Below are 16,326 nucleotides of genomic sequence, written 5' to 3'. Positions count from 1 at the left end.
TGTACCCAGAGACATTATTTTGGAAAACAATTATCTGAAAGCAAGACAGGAATAAGCTTGGTTCCACGTAGATTGTCTTTGAAGAAGGGAGAAGTTAATTTCTTAATATTTAATAAACATAATAATTTCAGAGTACTACCAAGGCAGGCGTCAGGCTTCACACTCTTACCAACTGCATGCAACCACCACTCCAAACCCCACAATTATAAAAACCTCACTCTGTCTTTGATAATTAAGTAAACCTTTACCTCAGGGTAATTACTACAAGCAAAATGCATGCAGTGACAAGAAACCTCAGCTTTTCTACCAGGTAAATAAATATGAAACAAAAAGAGACACCCAAAGGCATACTGCTAACCTAATCTATTTTGCCTAAAAGCAAAACTGAAGAATCTTACCTCTACTAAACTTTTAATTTAGCATAGGTCTGCAACTGGATGTAAAAATGAAGCAAACAACAATAAAAAATAACTCCTCTCAAATTACCATTTTTTAAAGCAATAAAGCAGGTAATTATTTCCACTAAAACACCCCAAAGCATAACAAATGGAATTCTAGGAACATTACATGTGTATGGTTCATTTGGAAAATCAGGAAAATCACCAGAACCCTGGCTTGGATTTTTAAAAGAATGTTAACCTTATGATTGCTTGCCAAGAAAAAAAAAAAAAAAAAAAATTGTTTAAAACCTTCTACATGGTTCAGTCTAATTAGCAAATTTTTCCAAGAAGGCCCTTAACAAGGGACCAATATCTGTCCCAAGACATAGTCAACTCTCCTCCTCCCTGTGATCCCTTTGAGTTATTTGCATCCTAACAGTTCAAGAAGCTTCCTTCTTTTGTAACACTGAGATGATAAAGATCACCAGACTATTGTCAATATAATCATTTGACTTCTTTGTTTTCAGATGAGCTGTAGTTTAGATCTCAAGTAAACAGATGAATTCTCACACATCTTGTTTTCTCCAAAAAAATCATTACTCAGTTTAGCTAACATATGATGAATAAGAGTACTAGCATGAGGTAACTCCTTACGTAGATAAATCTATTTAGAATTTCAACATAAATTTAGAAATAAAGCTGGATCTCTGCTGCAGCACAATCTGCTATAGTGAATTGCTAATGTATGAAAGTCACAAATTTATAAGGCATTTGTGACCTTAAGTGATGACACACCTAGTTTCCTACTGAAGACCCATCTCCATGAGAAGTGCTTCCATGCTTGGAAAAGCTTTTGCTTGCTGCAGGCAGGTAAGTAAACAGGCAGACACAGGCACACAGAGCTTACAGTCATTTGGACTACTTGTCTGCTTCAAATTAAGCAGCAGTTAAATGTTTTGTGGCTCATAGCCTAAGTTCTGGAATTTGAGGCCCTTCCCATTCCCCCATTGGTTTGAGAGAGTGTGCTGTCAAGACGTTTAAAAACAGTCTTATGCTGACTTTTAAAATTTATGCTTAGATAACTCTATAGAATAGGGTTTTGTTAAATGTTTTTCTTTTCAGTAAGAAGTTCCTTACTTTTGTTTGTTTCCGTGTTTTCTTCCTTTTTTTTTGTGTGTGTTTGTTTACTTGTGTTGTGCTAGGAAGTTTGTGTTTGCTAAAGAGCAAATACTGATGTTAGAAGGATAAACAGCAGCTAAGGTTGATAAGAAAACTGATAGTAACAATTAACTAAGCAAATCTAGTGGAATTTTACTTGTTTTCAAGAAAGTTAACGAAAAATAAATTTGGCAAATGGCAAGATTACAAATGCTGTAGCTAGAACACGCCATAATTAATTTCATCTTTTTTTCTGATGTATGTCAGATAATGATTCATTTTGCAATAACTCTTTAACACAGCACATGACTTCTGTCTCTTTGTTTTTGTTATGGAAGACTGAAAACAAAACAATGTAGGAAAACGTGTCTCTTGCTGGTTATGGCTACAAGAAGACAGGGGATAGCGAAATGGGCTGAAGATGTAGAAAGGTTTTTTGCAGTTAGGGCAGAGAGTACTTCAGAAATTCTTCTTTCAAGTGAACCTTTTGTATGTCAGTCATATGGTGGTAATTTGCTCATAGCATCACATATTTTTCTAGTCCCCTAATAATACAGGTTAAAATTCTTGACTTCTTGCTAAATAATTGCTGTCTTCTAAAGGCTTGTAGGAATAACAAGTATTTCAATTAGCTAATACCAAGGTACTATTTACATACATTATATAAGCACACATATATAATCATACATGTCCATAGATGTACATAAACAATACAATTCAAAATAATCAGGTGATATTCAGCCATAACACACGCTCTTACCTGTTTTCACCTAAGTGATCTACCTATTGGGCCTAGTGGAAAACAAATTACACAGTTGTGGATGATGGCTCCAAAAGTAATTGGCAGAGACAGAGTTTTGCTGTGATAACTGTATTCCTGGTGACACTGGACTTTTGCAGAAAGTGATGAGTACATTCAAGATCAGAGTTCTGTAAATTGATCTGATATTGCATCTCACTCAAATATTTTATTGTCCTATATACCTTTCTTTAAGCAAGACACAGTTAGTTATGCATATCAGTAATTCATCCTTTCAAGTATGTTTTAACTAGAACAAGCTGTGAATTGAAACACATGGTCACTATCATTATGTGACTGTTCAGGGAAGGCTTTTCTCCTCAATGTTTTTTCCAGGGGAAACAAAATTATCAACAAGCATTTTAATATCCTCTTTTCCAAGGCAATAGCTTGACATTTTTCTAAGTCAACTGGAAACACACTTGACAGGTTTACTAAGTATAAATTTAACATGTGTAACAGTGAACTTCTTGTTTTCATAAGGTCCACAAGAATATGTACACAACTGAGAGCTGTAAATTTAGATTGTTTTAGGCTTAAAAGATATTTGTTTATTTTAACTGAGCAGTCTTTTTTGTAGAATAGATTGTACTACATTTTCCTCCCTCGTTGCTTCATCAGGTGAACTTTCAGACTGAAAGAATTATCTATTGTCTTTTTTCTAAACTGTGTGAAATGAGCTATTCATGACAGGTACAAGGACTCTTCAGTGGCACCAAAATTTGCCATTTATGTATTTTTGAGTTAACAGGATCAAGTGAGAGACAGTAGTACCTCAACCTTCTTGTAACAAGCTGACATTCAAATGAGTGGATGAGACTGGTGAGATAATGATAAAACAGAAGGAAACTATTCAGGAGAAGTGATCTCACTCTGGTTTGTATTTTATTATTCTTAAATGTAACACACCATCCCACCGCCCACCGCCCACTGCCCCCCAAAGACACAAAGTCAAATTCTTTTACACTAACTTTGTGGCCTATGTATCACCTTGAAAAGGGCTCTTCAAGGCAACTAATTCAGAATTCTTCGGGGAAAATGAGAAGTAAACAAAACGAAGAAGGGAAACAGAAATTAATGAAATCTTTCTCCATTTTCATAGAAAAATTCTGAATTATTCAACAAGAATATTTTATTTCAGGAGTCAAAAACCTCTACATTCAGAGGGCATTTAGCCATAAGTTTGGTGTCCAATTTTTCTCACCTTTCACATCAATAATTTTTCCAATACTATTTTTTCTGAAGATCAATTGCCATGATTGTGCAAAAGCAAGGTTCAAAATTCTCTACCATACAAAAATATGGCTTTCCACAACTTTCATTCAGCTCTTTTGTGTAAAGTGAATTTCATCATTTTCTTTTCATCATAAAACACTCCAAAACATCTCCTATCATGCAGAAATGAAAAGGGGTGGTATTCATGGGACAAATTCACATTTGAGCCTTGCATTTTGAGGAAGCTGCATCCAATGAAGAGTGTAACTAAAGACACCAGAAGTGAAATAAGAGCATATGTCAGTGGCTTTAATTACAGTGACAGAGAAGCTTGTGTCTATAACTTGGTTTTTGGACTTTGCATAGTGTGAGACAAAGCTTTCAGAAGCTGCATGAAGACATGAAACTTACCACTGACACCGTGGGAAAGAGGAAACAAAAGAAGGTGTTCTGCCTAGACATCATCATTTTTACACAGAAATTTCTTGCCAGATCTTTTCTATAAAATTTCTAAGGGTTAAAATATCATATATTTGTAGTTTAGAGTAGATCCAGCAAAGGAAGGAAAAGAGAATATTTATCCCTTTCAGTTGGATGATGGAAGAATTTCAGTCCAGATGTTATGTACTCTGTAAAAGCAGATGTATATCTGTGATTTTGATTATTTTTCAGCCAGTGTTTCTTAAGACCAAGTAATATGTTTTGACTCTATCCAGTCTGACTCATAACAAAGCACAACAATATTTCCTCAGTACAACTGCAGCACTTGTGTTTTTCATGCAATTCCCTTCACAATGAGGAACCTTTCAACAAAAATAACTAAGGAATTGAAAGAGAGTTTAAGGGAAGTGGAAAGGTATGATACTCATAAAAATTTGTTTGCAATCTCTTTTCTGCTGAGGCACAAATCCATAGCTTAATCTGAAATCCATGGGTCTGATAATAACTGGTTATTTTGGCATTTCAGAAAACGAATGTATTTCTTCCTTTGGCAAAGAACTCTTACAAATGCAAGAAATGCAAAGATAATAAAAAGAAAAACAGAAGAAAGAAAGCATTGAAATTACTTTTGCATAAAGTCATAGTATGTTGTAGGATTTGTTCTATCAGTTAGATAAAGAAAAAGCAAATAAATCAGCACAACCTTACCACAATTTATTGAAAAACAATGTTATTCAAATGCACAGTAAGTGTATGCTGACTCTTTAGGAAGAGAAGGGAAGCTTGTCCCAGCTGCCTAGCTTGTTCCTGGGTTTTTCTGTTGGGAGTGTCTGAGAGCATGCTGCACTGCTTTGCTAATACCACTGAGGATAAAAAAGATAGATAAAGGCAGTAAAATAAAACATTAAATATATCCCATGTTTCTTTTGTTAGTGTTGCACCACTAAAGAACTTAAAGATGGAACATGATTCTGCTACTGGCTTTGTATTAAGTAATTTGTTGAATTGTTTTTTTTCACTTTTAATTTTTAAAATAATGTCTCCTGGTACTTATTCATAATGTCAGTGATATAGAAAAAAATCCTTTTTTTCTGCCCAAAGGGGCAGTGTAAAATACAAATGGAGCTATTAATAATATGGTGATCCATATTGTACAAAAATTTAGTGTAGAAAAGCTTCAGCATTTTTAGTGATGGTTTCCAGATTCCTTCTTGCAGTAGTAGTGATAGAGCAGCTCAGGTCTGACTAGCTGGGTGTGCTGGAGCTAGCAGGCCATGGGTCTTATGCTGTGTCTCAGGAGGAACTTAAGGCATAGCTCCACATCACAAAAGGAGTAAGCTGGCAGGAATTGTTCAAACCTGGAAGTGTATTATGAAATTTTGCCAGAGACCACAGTTCCATTCAGCTCTGTTAGCTGAACTATGCATATATTTGCTCCTGGGCCCATTTTAGTCAAAATGGACCAGTGTCCAGTAGTTCAAACTAATCCAGCTCAATTTGAGGGCTTCAGTAACTGAGCCTAACAGATTGCTAACCTCAGAAGGGCCTTGAGTAGGGCCTCTGCCAACTGCTTCAAGAAAAACTACAACTTCTTTCGCTCCTTTAGAAATATCCAAGAAACCCTTCAATACCGTTGAGCAAATCATGTTGCTTTTTAAGTAGTTAGTTTGGGTTGCTATTCTGGATAATATTCTAAGCACCACTGCCACAGGTATTTTTTTTTTGCTATAAATGTTAATAATGAATTTTGAAATATGAAATGGGTAACTGGGTTATTCTTTATTTATATACACACAATACACTCAAGAATACATGAAAATTTTTATCCATCCAGAAGTAATTTAGAGCTAAAAATTTATACTAAATGTAAATGAATGTACTGAATGAACTTTCTGTTCCTCAATGTTTTGGTAGAATGATTGCCTAAAAGATATTTGTGGAAATGTTAATACTCTTGAGAAATAGTTTTTTTTTCATCCCTTTTTAAGATTGTGAATGTAGTTTCACATGACTCAATCAACTGAAAAATATTTTATACTAAAAAGCATAGCCTTGTCTGCCATGGTCCTCACTTTGACCACCTAGAATTTACCCTTCCTTCTCTCTTTTTACTGCTAAAACAGAAATAGTGAGCTTAGTGAGCTGAATTAGGTTTCTGAAGGGCAGCCACAGAACTGGTATGAGGGAGAGGGCAGGGCTGTGTGTCTGGGTATCAGGGAGGAGGCTGGAAGGGATGACATCACCTCTCTCACTGCCTTAATTTTTATCATATCTTCTTGAAGACTGTACTGCACTCAATGCAGTGAGAGAGTTAGTACTAATTTCAGTAATTCCATCAACACTGTGGTTGAACTAACAATAGTAAAAATAGGCCCCACTTGGCTTCCTTCTGACTAATTGTAAGTCCATGATAGAGCAGGAATTGAACAATCCTCCAAAGTTGGGGCCCAAATGAGTCACTCTTAAATTATACACTGTTTTTCAGGGTATACTAAGGTACACTCAATCCTAACTAGTTCCTGGAAAAATGTATTTGTTCTTGCTTTGTCGTCGTGTTTATCTAAAATAAAAATATTGTATAACAATTTAATGTCAATAAAAACACTGACTCAGGACTATACACCCAAAGTACATATTTTGCTTTGCAGTGGCAAAAGGTTATGACATTTAATTCCTAGCCAACCTTTCCCATATCTTTATTTACTCTTCACATGCATACAGTCAGATCAAATACTGCCACGGGCAAAAACACACTGCCATGGGTAAGATACATTATACAATAACATGTAGTTTCTACATACTGCAAATTTTATCTACACACACACATATGTGTATATATGTGCACAAGTACATATGCACACAGTAATGGAAACAATGGACTAGTAGGAAATAAGTCACTGAGAGAAACCCCATTCTGTTGTAGGAAAGCACATTATGTTCCTTCAAAGTTCTCTGTTTGAAGGCTTTTACTCCTACTGATTTCACTAGAAGTCTATTCCAAACACTGAAAGCTCATTATTAGGTCAGGACTCTTTCATCTATAAGAAGAACGTCTAAAATAGTAATGACTTCTTTTTTTTTCCCCTGACAGTCCTAGCTCAAAAAGAGTTCTTGTTTTTGTTCCTGAATCTGCCATAGGTGTTTGAACATATTCATTCAGAAGAGTTCCAGGGCTGTTGAAAGGGATCTTTTCCTAATAAAAGTGTATCTGATTATGTTTCCTATGATTCCTTTTGCATTTTTCTCTCCTGCAATGCATGGTAGTTCAGTGCTATTCTGTAGTCATCTCTAAACCCTTTTTTCTGGGCATTTCAAGCAGACCAGATTCTAGTTTACTGAATAATATGAAGACTTTCTGTTTTATATTATTGAATGAAAGTTGACTCCTCCTTTCTTCTCTAGCATACAAGGTCATTGAGAAGTTTATGGAAACTGCTTCACATATTTCCAAAGAGCTCTCTTTGGAAGTTGTGGAACCAAATTTTAAGTCACAGGCTGTTAGCTACAGAACTTGCTGTGATGGATCACGTGCACTGCTAATGTTGATCTGGCATTGTACCATGTGCTTCTAAACAGTCAAACGATTGACCAAGCACCAGCTATTAAATGTAACTTAATCAACTGCATCTACTTCTAGGAAGGAGCTTTTGGACCAGGAATATATATGCCTGTGATTTCATAATGGTTCTGGTGTGACAAGAGTCTGGAACTACCCAGAGATTTTCCATGTTCAAAGTAATGTGTCTTAGTGAAGCTTCCCACTTATGTGGAAGTTTCATCCAGTTATCTCTTTTCCTCTTTTCATTGTCTCCTTTTATCTATGACTTTAAAAAAAAAAAAAATCACTGTAAAGTTATTACTAGTTTTCAGATTTCAGAAAGCTATTTTGTTTCTTTAACTGTGGTAACAACCAGCCCTCTTCTCTATTACCTTGTATTTTTGTAGGAATTTACCCATTGCAACCATGGAAAAAAGCAAAGTCAAGATTATAGAACTTCTTGGATAAGCTACAAGTAAAAACTACAATGCCAGGATCATAGGGAAAACACACAGACAAATAAACAAACCAAGTAGAAAAAAAGGGATGGGAATTCTTCCTACCATGCTATGTAATGAATTCTGACTTTATTCCTGTTTCAACAGAACCCTTTTCTTTGTATCACAGATATAGCACCACTGAAATAACAGTCTTTCTCTTATTTTAATATATTTAGTAAACCATGGTAACCATTAACTATGAACTATAAGACAAGAACCTTATTAGAAAAATAAATTAAGGTGAAAAAAAAAAAAGAATCTTCTTGAAATATTGTAATTTTCAGTGTCTTATTACTCCTTGCTACTTACTCTGCTTCCCAGGGGGCACATAACCTCATATTCCCTTTCTCACGTAGAAATCAGAGATGCAACTGATATGGAAGAGGGAAGCAAAAGGACAGTTCACCATCATAAATTAATGGTTAATGTCTTTTCATTAGAAAGTGATTAGAGGACAAATATTCAACAGTGTATCTGAGACACCTAATACAAAATCAGCCTCCAGTTTACATCAAAGAGCTCACTTTTGATAGAGGAAATACTTCACTGCCTTCCCTCTCAATTTTAAAATTAATGCCTTCTTCTGTACGTGTTTTGCACAGATAATAACTATATGAGACAAAATACTCTAAAATGAGGTCTCTTTTCTTGTTTCTTTAATGATTTAAGACAAATCCTTAGCATTGGGTTACTAATGTTTTTTCAGATGTTTGAAATTACATCAAGGGAAGCATTTGGATTTGCTGACATTTCTGGATTTTGGAAGGCTGTCTAGGTCTTTTTTCCCCCATGTGCTCTCTGAAACAACTGGCAGTCCCATTTAATAATTCTTGACATGCAGAACAGTCTGGCATGTTCAGAGAAAATTAAAAATAAGTATTGGTTCTGAACACATTGTCCTTAGCAACGGGAAGGAGGGAATAGAGGTGTGGGTGTACTCTGGTAAATATTGGAAATCCAAATGCAACAATATTAAATTGTTTTGCTGCATTTTATTGCAATTTAGATCCTGGCAATTATATGAAAACTCAAAAATTTGAATTACATATTCTCTAGGAGTGAAAGACAACTTTAAAAACAGTTTTCCATAGAGGTACTACAAATTTCTGAATCCATTTTCTTCAAAGGCTTTTCTTCTAACTAGATCCTGATGTCTTTCTGTAAATGACACTGCTGTGACCTAAATGTGTCAGTGCTTTAATCAGCAAAAAAAAAAAAAAAATAAAGACTTTTCTTTTCTCTCTCTAAAAAGCATTATCATGCAACCGAAACACTTTGAGGAATTACACCTAAGATGTTCTTCTAATGTTTGTCACAAAAATGTTTCATTCAGTGACAGAAACTCCTCCGCTTCAGGCGCCAGCTGTACACTGAGAACATTCTAATTGCTCTCTGACACTGACAGAATCCTCCATAAGAAATGAGTTTGTGCTTGTGAGCATATATGTACGAAAAGGGAAGGATGAAGAATCTGGTTTTTATTTTCTGAAAGCAAGAAATGGCATGAGATGAGTATTTACTCAAAATTTCATGCTTTCTTCCTTAAAAGCTCTTATTACAGCATGTGAATAATATGTATCTTGGCTATGACAGGGAAACTTTGTTATTGAGTGATGGAGACAGTTCTACTGACATGGTCTTTAAACCTTTGAAGACTTTTAAAGATGGGGAAGGATTTTAAAAGGGAGGTTCACAAGAACTGAGCAAAATATTTTTCTCAATCAAGTGAAACAGAAGGCTTGCTAATATTTGTGCACAAAAGAAAATCTATGGATTAGTATGGCTGAGCATAAACCAGCAGAGGCATGCAGCTGTGAAAATGTATAAATAGAACTCTATAACCCAAACACACAAAGTAATCTCTCTCCTCTACACCTCACTAGCAAGACTTTCATTAGAATACTTTTTACAGTTCTCTTTCTTTCTCTCCAAAACAGGTAGGAGATTGGCTGAAATGCATGTAGAGAGGAGAAGCAGCAGTTATTTCAACTCTGGAAACCATGATCTCCAAGGAAAGAATAAGTAATTTTAATTTTTTTTTTTTTTAAAGAAAAGAGAAAAATAAAGGAATATGGTGGAGAAGGAATGTAATAAGCAAGCTATTAGCACATAGGAAGGGAGTAATGCTTTTCCTGTTTGCTGTAGATAAAATGAGAAATAATAACCTAAGTTGCAAAAAGAAGCAGTTATATAAGATATTTAGAAAAAAACTTCTAAGAGTAAGAATAATGAGCTTCTGAGAAAGTGTGAAGTTCTTTTAAAATAGGTTTAACAAGTGTGTGTCCACAGATATGTGTCTGATTCCATGTTAACTCAGAAAACTCTTCTATGATTTTATGTTCACTTACAATGCACATTTTAGGTACACTGAACATATAAACTTGCATCACATAACTGTTTTTTGTTAACCAAAACATTTGGTTATGGAATTTTTCAAGTGTATCCCTCTGCCTGTGGGGTGGACTCATGTTCTAGAAGTTGATGGAGAATTGTCTCCCATGGGAGGGATCCCACATGGGAGAAGACGAAGCGTTTGAGGAGTCTTCTTCACAAGGAGGAAGGAGTGGCAGAGACAAAGTGTCTTGAGCTGTTTGCAACCCCCATTCCCCATCCTCCTGTGCCACTGAGGGGGAGGTGATAGAGAAAATCAAAGTGAAGTTGAGCCTGGGAAGAAGGGAGGAGTAGTGGGGAGGTGTTTACAAGATTTGGGTTTGTATCTCACTATCCTACTTTGGTTTGATTGGTAATAAATGCAGTTTATTTCTCCAAGTAAGCTCTGATATTTGCCCATTACAAAAACTGATGAGTCATCTCTCTCTGTCCTTATATTGAACCATGAATATTTCCTTTTTTCTCTCCCCAGTCCAGCTGAAGAATGCCAGAGTGGCATTGGTAAGCATCTGGCATTCAGTGAGCCAGTCCACTACAAAATATCTGACAATAATAATGCTGTAATTTTGAATTCTACTCAATATATTTTATTTATTTTATTTATCTTCTACTTATGTTTCCAATAGAACCTTTGATTTCACATAAAGATGAATTTTTTTACTTTGATTAAAAATAAACAAACATTGGGCTGATTATTTTTTTTCAAATTTTTATTTGCATCATTATAGGAAAACCACTTATTTAGGCAGATCTATTTCATAAGCAACTTTTACTCTGTACTGTACCCAAGGATGATTCATCTGCAGGTAAAATACCAGTAAAATATGTTTCATTACCTGTGCAATTTTTTTCCCTGATCCAAGGGAAGTTCTTATCAGCACAAAACTCCAAGGAAACAGTTTATAGGTTTGGACTTCGAGCAGTGTCAAAAATTCTCTGTTCAGTGGTATATCTATTTGGAGAGTACATGCAGATTCTGAATTTCACTTTCTTCCACAAATGATTTGCTTTGTTTTAATAAGATTACTGTCTGGGGAAAGACAAGAGTTGTTATCCTTTAATGGATTTAGAATGTTGATATAGCAAATTTCAATTTGGGTTTTTAAGTGGAAAAGGAACAAAAGCATGACCATTTGAGATAGTTAAAAATGTTCTCTAAAACTTGAAATAAAAAGAAAAAAGTGATATTTTTCTAAAGCTCAACTCAAATACATTGTCTCGAGTAGGAGATTTAAATGTTTCTTTCCTTGTTCTGACCTCTGCTGATTATTTACTGTCTAGATATAAACAGCACAAACAAAAATATTTATTTTGTTTCCACAGGTTTTTATTCCTAGAATTAAAAAAAAAAAAAAAAAAAAAAAAAAAGCAACAAACAAAATAAACAACAAAAATAGATTGGAGGATAAAAGAAGCATCAAAAAGTAGCATGATGAAAAGAATTTTTTTAAGCACTGTTTCTGGATGTTGCATGATTACTATGTAACCATCTCTGACAATATTTTCCATGTTTCTTTTACTATTTAAAATATAATAGTATAATTGAAACCAGTCACTCTTGAGGTCTGTAGAAATATTTTTGCTTAAGGCAGAGCCAGATTTGATGGCAGTAGAATTAAGGGAGGCATGATGGCAAGCACATTTTACAGATGTTCAAGTTTGGTTCAGATGTTTGAGCTCAATTTAGATTCTGCTGCACTTTATTTTTATGAAGAGAATAAATAGCTCATTAACTTGCAGGCACACAACAATTAAACACTGGGAAGGACTCACAGTTTGTCGAGCCCCCTAAGCTCAGAACATCTGCTTAAGGTCTGAAGTAAACTGAAGTTTTTCAGAAAAATTATGTCAAAGATTATGATTCAATTTCCTTTGAAAAAACAACAATTAAAGTTCCAGCTACAATAAGATATATAACCACTGCCTTTTGTAATCAGGTAGACCATCCTGATCCAATTTTTCAGACATTTTCCATTGACTTCAGACCCACAAAACAGGGCTATTGGTAGCTACCCAAACAGGCTTGACAGCAAATTCTAGTTCAAAATAGATTCCCAGAAACTCAACTAAAAATCTGTCAAGCATATTAAGCTCAGAAAATGGTAACCACAGAATTAACTCAGTCGCTCACTCATTTAAACTACTGACTATGCAATTTGAATTGCCTTTTTCAATGGAGGTTTACATCAGGCTAGATGGATGGGCATGCATAATTTGTAACATTCCCAAAGAGGTGATATTACAAGGCTTTTCTTCCAGGTAGAGAGCTCAGAGTGGTCTGGTAGCCTGGTTAGATACTGTGAAAAAAAATTTGCTTTAGATAGTTTTGCACATGCCTCAAGAGGTATGCAGGCTATGTTGCTCTGATGGTTGCAAGTAAAATATTCTGCTTTAATTTGAAAATGGTTTAATAACCCTACAAACTCACAGATAAGCTAATGCTGGCTGTACTCTGAAATTACCCTGTAGACATCTCACAAGTATTAGAGAATGGGATATGGTTGGATGAGAGCTAGTACAGGCTCAGGAGAGATGAGGGTTTACAAGAAAAGAGGGTGTATAGGATTTTCTGTGTGTTTATAGTAATTGTCCTCCGGTCCCTTTGGGCATCCCAAAAGAACTGTTCCCTCAGGTGAAAACAAGAAAGGAAAAAAAATTATGATTTTTGCTGTTATTTAGACATAGGTTTGATACTTTGAAAATGTGTAGAGAAAAATACACTTGTAGAAGACTTAAGACAACATGGACTTGCTAATACTGAAAAACTTTTTCCAGGATTAGGTAGTAAATGAAAAAAAGAGGTGAGGAAGGGATCGAAGTACTTCAATTTTCTAGTATCCCTTATGCCAAGAGAATGCTTGTGGTTTTTATGTTAATCTGAGTCTATACTTCCCCTTGCAAGGGGTGCCAGAGTAGGAACACAGGCATGAGTATAATAAGTGAGAAGAAATTAATAGAGGTTTAATATTCTGAAAGACAATGTAACTGTTCTACAAGTGCAGCAGTTGTGTGAAATGTTGATGCCAGTCACAGGGGAGAAATAATTAGAGGGTCAGCAGGGATAACAAACCAGTTGAATACACTTGCCCTGTGTCATAGGGCGGTGTTGGAATGTACAGCCTTTCAAATGAAAGCAGCATTCTGGAGGTGTCATCAAGAAATAAAGGAATCAACTCAGGGGTGAAATCAGTATGTAAGGAGCTCTCAGAAAGGAGCCTTACATCAGGGCTTTGCCTGAACACAGAACTACTGCCACAACCAGTAGCACATTTTCCCTGTTCCCTCATCTAGCAGCTGCTTTGATGCTGCTTCAGAACTCTTCAGAAATTTACTTGGTTTCATATATTTGCTATAACGAAATTCAAGGGTTTTTTTTTTTGTGTGCTTATAAACCTTAATTAAATCTGAGCCTACTGGAGCAGGGACAGGTTGTTTTTGAAAGTGTTTTAAAATTTATTTTCTCAAAACTGTGTGTTGTATAAAATTATTTCTGTATTATGTCCACAGTCATATACAATTCAAAAATTTCATATTGAAGTGACATATGCCTTTCTTGACTTATTTTTACTGACCTTTTATTGTCAATGAAGTTAAATACAAATTGTAAAGTAATTCAGCTGAATTATCATTGAGGAGAGCCTGCAAAGCCTGTGAAGAAAAGAAACAAGCAAAGTACTCACTGATTTTTAAGTTGTAAATACTTCTGTGAACCTTAAACATACATTTCATTAACTTTGGAGATATATTTTATCAAGTAGTACTAAATTAAAGTTTAATAATGTTCATGTACTCTTATATATTGTGCTCTCCTGCGAAAGATACAATGTAGTATCTATTCTAATCTGCAACTATACTGTAGTATCTGTCTATAATAATATTCTCAGTATCATTTCAGATCAAAGTTCAGAGTGTTCTTACTGCTGTTTCCATATTTGTTCAGTGAATGTGTAAAGGGGTGAAGTGTGCTTGGAAAGCAAGAGGGTGGTGACAAAACAAGTTATCACAAAACAAACTGAGTTCTGGATTTACACTCAATACTGCTGAAGTGTATGGGCTCACCTCATCTTAGATATGAGATAATATGAAGTTATCTATTCCTCAATGAAAAATATATATCATAAAATCATAGAATAGTTTAGATTGGAAGGGACTTTAAAGATCATCGCATTCCAACCCTTCTGCCATGGGCAGGGACAATTTCCACAAGACCAGATTGCCCAGAGCTCCATCCAACCTGCTCTTGAACACTTCCATGGGTGGGGCATCCACAGCTTCTTTGTGAAACCTGTTCCAGTGCCTCATCACCCTCACAGGGAAGAATTTCTCCCTAATATCTCATCTAGACCTGCTGTCTTTCAGTTTCTATCCACTGCCCCTTGACCTATGCAAAAAGTTTTCATGACCTTACTAAAAGCCTCTGTCTTTCTTGAAGGTTCCCTTCAGCTACTGGAAAGCCTCAATTAAGTCACCCTGAAACTTTCTTATAATTCCTTCTTTGTGTTAATGACAGCATGACAGCACACACATACTGTTAATAACTGGAATGGCTGTTTTGCATATCTAATAAGTGATGCATTTGTAATTGTAGCTATCCCTGTACTCTGAAGGCATCCTTACTGAGAGAAATCTGCTCCAAAAACCTTCAAAGTTTAATTTTTTTTCTAAGACAGCATCACCTCAAAACGTTGCCATCACTTTCAAAACGAATTATGATTTGTAGCACGAATAGTAATAATATTTTATAAATTTCTTTCTTAATGATGACCGTCAGTGGGTGGAATGCCTTCAGGGAGAATGATTGCGCTGTTTTTTGTCCGTGAACAGAAGGCGCGTTCCCAAAACATCCCGATCCGTGTGAGGGGTGCCATCTGCTGGTGCCACTGTCCCGAGAAACGGCGATTATTGCCTTCGCTGCAATAGAACAAGGCACGGCTGGGAGGGACACCTGCTCCGTGTATAATGGAATGGAGCAGAGTTGAGGTTTGTAAAAATGTCCAATAACCTCCTACTTCAAATATGTTAAGCCTAACCCGAGTAAATTGTACACTTACTCTATGTGAGGTTTACTCTTCATACAGAATCACAGAATAGTCAGGTTGGAAGAAACTACAGTGGCTCATCTGGTCTAATCTCTCTACTTCAACAAGGTCATCCTAGAGCACAGGATTGTGTCCAGGCAGTTCTGGAATATCTCCATAAGGGTGACTCCACAATCTCTCTGGAAAATCTGTTACAGTGCACACTCACCCACACAGTAAAGATTATGTGGAGTCGGTAAAGAAGATGGAGTCAAGCTCTTTTAAACAGTGCTTGGTGGCAAGATTGGAGGCAATGGGCACAAACCAAAACAAAGGAAGCTTCCTTTGAATATCAGGAAGCACTTTTTACTCTGATGGGGACTGAGTGCTGGCACAGGTTGCCTGCAGAGGCTGTGGAGTTGTCATCCTTAGAGATATTCAAAAGCTGTCTGAACATGGCCCTGGGCAACTGGCTGTAAGTGACCCTTCTTGAGCAGGGGATTACCCCTAACAACCTCAGCCAATCTGTGACTTTGTAACTCTGTGAAATAAATGTTTAAATAGTTTTTTAAATGAGAAAATATAATATATAAAATATATACTTGTTTATTAATTTTTAAAGTATTAATAATTTTTTGGAAACTATGATTCATTTCCAAAAGAAAAATTGCTCTGTAATTCTAGGTCTGTGACTTTTGAGGATTGTTGTTCTTGCTTTTAAATTCACAAGCTTGTGTCTTATTCAGAAAAAAGTATGTTCTCAGATCCTGACAGCGTATAAATAAAAAATAAAATCTACTGTATGGATTATGTGAAATTAAATATTTAAAAATATTTTAAAACAGCTAGGTATTTTTAAAATTAATAGATCGCTTTTAAAAGGTCG

At 35.6% G+C, this 16,326-nt stretch overlaps 1 long non-coding RNA gene across 2 annotated transcripts; it reads left to right on the top strand.

The window, feature by feature from the left end:
* The first annotated feature begins 1,137 nt into the window (after window positions 1-1,137).
* LOC306802011 lies at window positions 1,138-15,228 on the top strand. Of its 2 annotated transcripts, XR_013774246.1 has the most exons (4): window positions 1,138-1,250; window positions 3,089-3,213; window positions 9,969-11,228; window positions 11,746-15,228. It is a non-coding gene; the product is annotated as an uncharacterized lncRNA (long non-coding RNA). The 2 variants fall into 2 exon arrangements; XR_013774247.1 differs by having other exon boundaries at window positions 9,969-15,228.
* The last annotated feature ends 1,098 nt before the right edge of the window (window positions 15,229-16,326 follow it).

This window comes from Erithacus rubecula (assembly GCF_903797595.1).
Source record: "Erithacus rubecula genome assembly, chromosome: 5".
NCBI classification, from domain to species: domain Eukaryota; kingdom Metazoa; phylum Chordata; class Aves; order Passeriformes; family Muscicapidae; genus Erithacus; species Erithacus rubecula.
This window is presented reverse-complemented; position numbering and strand designations above follow the sequence as displayed.